At 50.6% G+C, this 6,187-nt stretch overlaps 1 protein-coding gene across 15 annotated transcripts in view; it reads left to right on the top strand.

Annotated features, from left to right (window-relative positions):
• The window catches only part of CD44 (CD44 molecule (Indian blood group)), an 89,514-nt gene that overhangs the window by 2,911 nt on the left and 80,416 nt on the right, over positions 1–6,187 (top strand). The window lies entirely within an intron of this gene.

The following is a 6,187-nucleotide window of genomic DNA, read 5'->3' as shown; positions in this document are numbered from 1 at the left end:
GTTATGACAGATCCCCTTCCATTCATTCAAAAAGTATTTCTTGACTCATTGTCATAGACTCACCAATGGGGACTCCAAGGACCATTTAGAAAAACCCTTCTTTTTCCCATGGAGGAAGCAGACCCTGAATAGGAGGGAGGAGTGACTTTCTCTCTCGCAGCAGACTTAGGGCTGGACATCTTCCATCCACGGGGCTCTGAAATACCCCCATCACCAAGGACTCCACCTCTGTCCCCGGGGTGAGCCTAACACTGGTTTCACACCCTAAATGCTACCTTCCACATTCACTACAATTTTTTATTTTCCTCTATAATATACACGGTTTGAGCTTAAGATAAAGAATAATGGTATATATTTCTTACCACAAAACAAAAGTGCTTCTCGAGGAAGAGGCTCTGTACTGTCCTAGGGCCTCTAGGGCCTCCTTGGAGGATGGCTAAATCCCTCAGAGTTAAGAGCACCCCTGTTGTAAAAGCCTGACGCTCCTATTGCAAAGTGGGGTTCTAAGTCCCAGGAAATGCATTTACTGAGCACTGGCTTTGTGCTAGGCATTCTGCCAGGGGGTTTGAATAGATTATTCTATGGAAGCCTCATGACGTGCTAAATATGTTTAGTTAACCCCATTTTCTAGATCAGGAAACTGAGACTCAGGGAGGTGTTATGACTTGCCCAAGGACACACAGCTAGTAAATGGTGGAGCTGGGATTTCCCATTGTCTAACACCCCCCCCCCACCCCGTGTTGGACTCCAATGCTAACGCCCCTTTGATTCACTGCTTTGGAAATTGCATGCGTATGTCGTTCCCATATCCTCCCCATCCCTTGTGACCAGCTAACGTGAAGCCTGGTGTGAATGGCTTTCTCGCTCCGCCTGGCAGGCTGTGGACTCCTGGCTGCTCTACCCTGCCCTACCCTGGACTGTCTCTCCCTAGGCTTGGCCACAGCTGTCAAGAGATGCCAACCTAGTTATTTGTGACTAAAATAAGTCAATTCCCTTATCAGCGTCCAGCTGCCCTTCTAGACATGCTCTCATTTGCAGGCTTGGAAAAAAGGGAGAGGCTGTTCCTTGTCTAAGAGACAAGTTAGGGCAATGTCCTCTGCCTGAAAATGAAAAAAGAGGGCCTGCCTGCGGAAGCCCTCACCCCAACTCTGCCAGCATTTTGGATGCGTTGACCCAGAAAGCCCCTCCTCACATGCTCTCTGGAAACCTTCAGTGTTTGTTTAGCAGACTGTACGTGCCCCAGAGAGGGAAAGTCTTGAGGACCCGGGTGGCAGGCTGACATGGGTTTCTACAAAAGTCAAGGATCTTAAACTGAAAGGCAGAGTGGAGCAGTCTCCCAGGTGGGATTTGAGATCAGTTTGCAGTGTCCAGGCTGATGGTTCCAAGCTGGGGTTCCCTGACAGAGTAGAGGTGGGCTGGTGCTGTATCTCCCCATCACTAGGTCCTGGCTGGGGCTGGGTGTGGGCTGGGGCTGGGGCTGGGGCTGGGCTGGGTCTGGGCTGGGGTTGGGGCTGTGCTGAGGCTGAGGGCTGGGCTGGGGCTGAGGCTGGGCTGGGTCTGGGCTGGGGTTGGGGCTGTGCTGAGGCTGAGGGCTGGGCTGGGGCTGAGGCTGGGCTGGGGCTGGGGCTGGGGCTGGGGCTGGGGCTGGGGCTGGGGCTGGGGCTGAGGCTGGGCTGGGGCTAGGGCTGGGGCTGGGGCTGGGGCTAGGGCTGGGGCTGGGGCTGAGTCTGGGGCTGGGCTGGGTCTGGCCTGGGGTTGGGGCTGTGCTGAGGCTGAGGGCTGGGCTGGGGCTGATGCTGGGCTGGGGCTGGGGCTGGGGCTGGGTCTGGGGCTAGGTCTGGGGCTGGGCTGTGCTGGGGCTGAGTCTGGGGCTGGGCTCGGTCTGGGCTGAGGTTGGGGCTGTGCTGAGGCTGAGGGCTGGGCTGGGGCTGAGGCTGGGTTGGGGCTTGGGCTCAGCTAGGGCTGAGCTGTGTTTCCCCAGCACCTCTGTTTCAGCCAACTCCACCCAGAGTCTAAAAAGGAAGTGACTCTTGTGAAAGAAGAGATGAAGCAGGTGGCAGATGCTGACAGACAAAGCATGTTTCTCAAAGGGGATCTTTTTTGCTTCAGAAAGAAATTCTGGGGGATTGCACAGTGAGAAGCAGATGAGTCAATTTCCTTTGTGTCCCTGCTTGAATGGGAAGCACACTAGTGTTCTTTAGAATCATCAGGGTAGACTAGTGCCTCCTACCTTAAATTCCAACCCCACTTTTCACCCGCTGAGCAAGTTGAGATATTTTCTTTAAAAAATGTGCTCCCCCAGGGGCACCTGGGTGGCTCAGTCGGTTAAGTGTCTGACTTTGGCTCAGGTCACGATCTCGCGGTTTGTGGGTTCAAGCCCTGCTTCAGGCTCTGTGCTGACACCTTGGAGCCTGGAGCCTGCTTCGGATTCTGTGTCTCCCTCTCTCTCTGCCCCTCCCCTGCTCATGCTCTGACTCTGTCTTTCAATAATAAATAAACGTAAAAAAATTTTTTTAAAGTGTACTCCCCCAAAGCTGGCCATCAAGGGTTTGGGAAGCCAGACCAATCCGGCAGAGTTAGGAAGGGGTGTTTCCTAGTCTGTGGTTGTGGAATCTGGCTTGGCGTGGATAAAATGATGGTGCATGCCAAATTTTCTAGGATAGTCAGGATTTCAAATGTGCAAATGTTCTACCAGTTGACGCATGGTGTATATTTTGACGAAGTGTCTATATACTTTTCTACCAATAAATGTATAGCTTCATGTGATTAGAAGTCAAAAACTTCGCAAGCATCTTACATAAATGAATTCACATCCTTACAACTCCTTAATCGAGTGCCTGATTACATTGATGTCTGTTTCCAAAAATGTGTGCTTTGGAGAGAAATATTTAATATTCCTCTGCTCGGGGCGCCTGGGTGGCTCAGTCAGTTGAGCGGCCGACTTCGGCTCAGGTCACGATCTCGTGGTCTGTGAGTTCGAGCCCCGCGTCGGGCTCTGTGCTGACAGCTCGGAGCCTGGAGCCTGTTTCCGATTCTGTGTCTCCCTCTCTCTGACCCTCCCCCATTCATGCTCTGTCTCTCTCTGTCTCAAAAATAAATAAACGTTAAAAAAATTTTTTTTTTAAAATATTCCTCTGCTCTACACTTCTTGATCTCTCCAATATGTGAAGTACCAAGACAAGCTATATATTTGACCCTTGCTTGCTAGATGTGGGCATGCATCCATTGTGGGTGTGCTTCTAAGTATGTATGTGTCGGAGCCCATGTGTCTACACGTAACGTGAATATTGCTGGTCCGTCCTTAAGAATTGATCAGGTGTTTTCTGTGGGTCCCACACTATGCTGGGTACTACAGAGGAATTACGTGTCTGAGGCTGGCACTTACAGCCAAGAACCTCGGGGTGCTACAGATAAAGCATATAGCACTGATCGATAGCCGGGCCATTTTAGACTGTGAGGCTAACAGCATTTCTGAGCTGAGACCGAAATGCTGAGCTGAGCAAAGGAGACTGGAAGAATCCATGGAGGAGAGGAAGTGGCAATAGGGACAAGATAGGATTTGAATACGTGAAAAAAACAGAATGAAAAAGGTGTGTGTATTTCTGTTACCCTGCTATTAATTTACCTGCTCTCTAATATGTTAGTCAACTAGACAGTGTATTCAGCAAACGTCTATCCCATGCCTCCTCGGTGCACCAGGTAGTTTAGGCACTGGGGGGGCCCATTGTCAGAAGGCCACGGTTCCTCACCCCTGACTAGCTAGCTCACGGTGTATGTAGTATTATATGGTTTCCTAGCTAATGGGCGACCGTGTATCTCTGGCTTCCACATGCTGGATTCTGGTAGTGCACCTGCCCTCCCGGAGTTGTGACAACCAAAAATGCCTCCAGGCTTTGCCAAATTGGTGGTGGTGGTGGGTAGAGCCATCCCACGTTGAGAATCTGGTGTCATAAGATGGCAGCCATTCCAGTAACCTCACCTCTGATTATGTGGTATCTGGTTCTCATAGGGCCCCAGTTAATTAGCCTTAAAACCCCACGATAAAACCATGCAGGGAGGCCTTTTTATCTTTTGGGGCCACACTTCTAAAAAAGGGGAAAACCCAAAACCATCCTATCTTCTATTACCCGTCCTCTTCAGCACTGTGGGAGCCCTCTGACATCAGGGATTGTATAACATTCTTTCTTTTTCTTTCTTTCTTCCTTCCTTCCTTCCTTCCTTCCTTCCTTCCTTCCTTCCTTCCTTTCTTTCTCTTTCTTTCTTTCTTCCTTTCTTTCTTTCTCTTTCTTTCTTTCTTTCTCTTTCTTTCTTTCTCTTTCTTTCTTTTTCTTTCTTCCTTCCTTCCTTCCTTCCTTCCTTCCTTCCTTTCTTTCTTTCTCTTTCTTTCTTTCTTTCTTTCTTTTTCTTTTCTTTCTTTCTTTTCTTTGGTGGTCCCAGATCCGAGGGTTGGTCCTAGCTACTGGTAACTGTTGAACTGAAATGAATATCCAGATATAGAAATAACTTTGTCTTGTGTACAGAAGCATGCTGGACAACATGCATAGGATGCAAATACATCTGTGTGTTTATGGTAACAGTGGAGATGGCTGTTTTGCTCAGGGCAGGGCGGAGAAGGGCGCTTGGCCAGTCAGCTGCCCACCACGGGGTTCTTATTTGGTCTGCCCCAAACAGGGAGATCACCCGTCTGTTTGTGGTTTTGGTGGCTGCTTGCTGTGGCTGGGTACGTCTGTCTGAGGACAGGGTTACTAGCTTCTTGGGCCAAGAAGGGAGTGGGAGCCAGGCAGATGATGACTCCAACCCCTAAATTTAAGCCTCAAAATAAAACACTCCCCAGCAGCAGCCCACTTGGAGGTCCGGTTATTTTGGAGATGCTACTCCGAGGTTGGATTCCTTGAGCACCCTCCTGACCCCCCTGCTTCTGGAAGGTGAAGGTGGTGGCAGCTGGAAGAGAAGCTGAAGAGCTTCACAGAAGATTCTTGCCTTCTCTGTGGGTCTCCTGCAGCCCCTGAAGGGGCAAGCCTTCTGATGGGGAAGCCCGATGTCTGATGGGAAAGCCACACTGGAAATAGCAAACCGTGCCTCCTCGCCATAGAGCTCGCCAAGTCTGGAGTTGCCCACACCTGGGACAGGTCCTGCCTACCCAGGGATCGTCTGCCCAGTGAGACTCAGACATGGGGGAGGCAAGCGAGGAACGAGGGGAGGGTGTCGTGGGGGAAAAGAACATCCCGAAGCCAGACCTTCCCGAGTGCTGTGCACTGGCTGCCTGGGTGTGTCCACCCAAGGCAAGTGGCCCTCCTAAGTGCAAGTGTGGGCAGACAGGTCCTAGGTGGGTGGGGAGGGCTGAGTCACCGAGGAGGTGATTTGCAAAACTCAGGCCCCAAAACTCTTCCTCGAATCTGCAGCACTTGAGAGTATAGGTTAACTGCAAAACTCCAGCCGGGAGAGACTATTCCCGTTTGCTCTGGTGTCATTGCCAGGGTCCTCTGGAGGTGCCTCTAAGTTCGTCTTTCTTCCCCACAACCTTTCTTGACAGTTAGAGAGAGCTCTTGTACCTTCTGCACTGGTTTCTTTGCAGTGCGTTGTATAGTTCTGAGATAACGATCACCACAATTAGTAACAATAGTAAATACGAACTGAGCGCTAGCCATGTGCCCGCACCGGGACCTTCTGTTTCCTATATACTCACCTTGTTTAATCCGTACGCCAACCTTATGAAGTGGTGCTGGTATTATCCCTCTTTTAAGCCATAGGGAATTTGAGTAATTTGTCCACGGCTACAGAGCTGGTAAGTGATGGAGCTGAGATTCGAACCTAGGGGGTCTGGCTACTGGGCCCAAGCTCTCAGTCACGGCATTACTGCGCTTCTCTTAGTACACGAAAATGTCAGGGCCCCCAGAAACCCGGATGGCGATAACTGGTAGTGCTCTGGTTGTTTTCATACACTCCATTCGGGAGTCAGGTGTGGGTTGGGCCACAGCGTCCACACAGCTAGCTTTGCCCTCCCCTTCGTATACATGATATCAGAAGGAGGGGCTGCAATTGCAAATACGAAGAAGAAGAAGTGGCCATGGAAAGTTCTCCCCATTCGTACTCTGAGCGACTCGTTCATTCCAATTCCTGCATAGAAGTTCTTCTCTCCTCTATATGGTGGGGAGTTAGGGAGGGGATAGGATCGACAGGGATGGTG

This window comes from Panthera pardus, unplaced genomic scaffold (genome assembly GCF_024362965.1).
Source record: "Panthera pardus isolate Hobbes unplaced genomic scaffold, ASM2436296v1 HiC_scaffold_12, whole genome shotgun sequence".
NCBI lineage: Eukaryota > Metazoa > Chordata > Mammalia > Carnivora > Felidae > Panthera > Panthera pardus.
The sequence above is the reverse complement of the archived record's forward strand: the minus strand, read 5'-3'. Positions and strand labels throughout refer to the sequence as shown.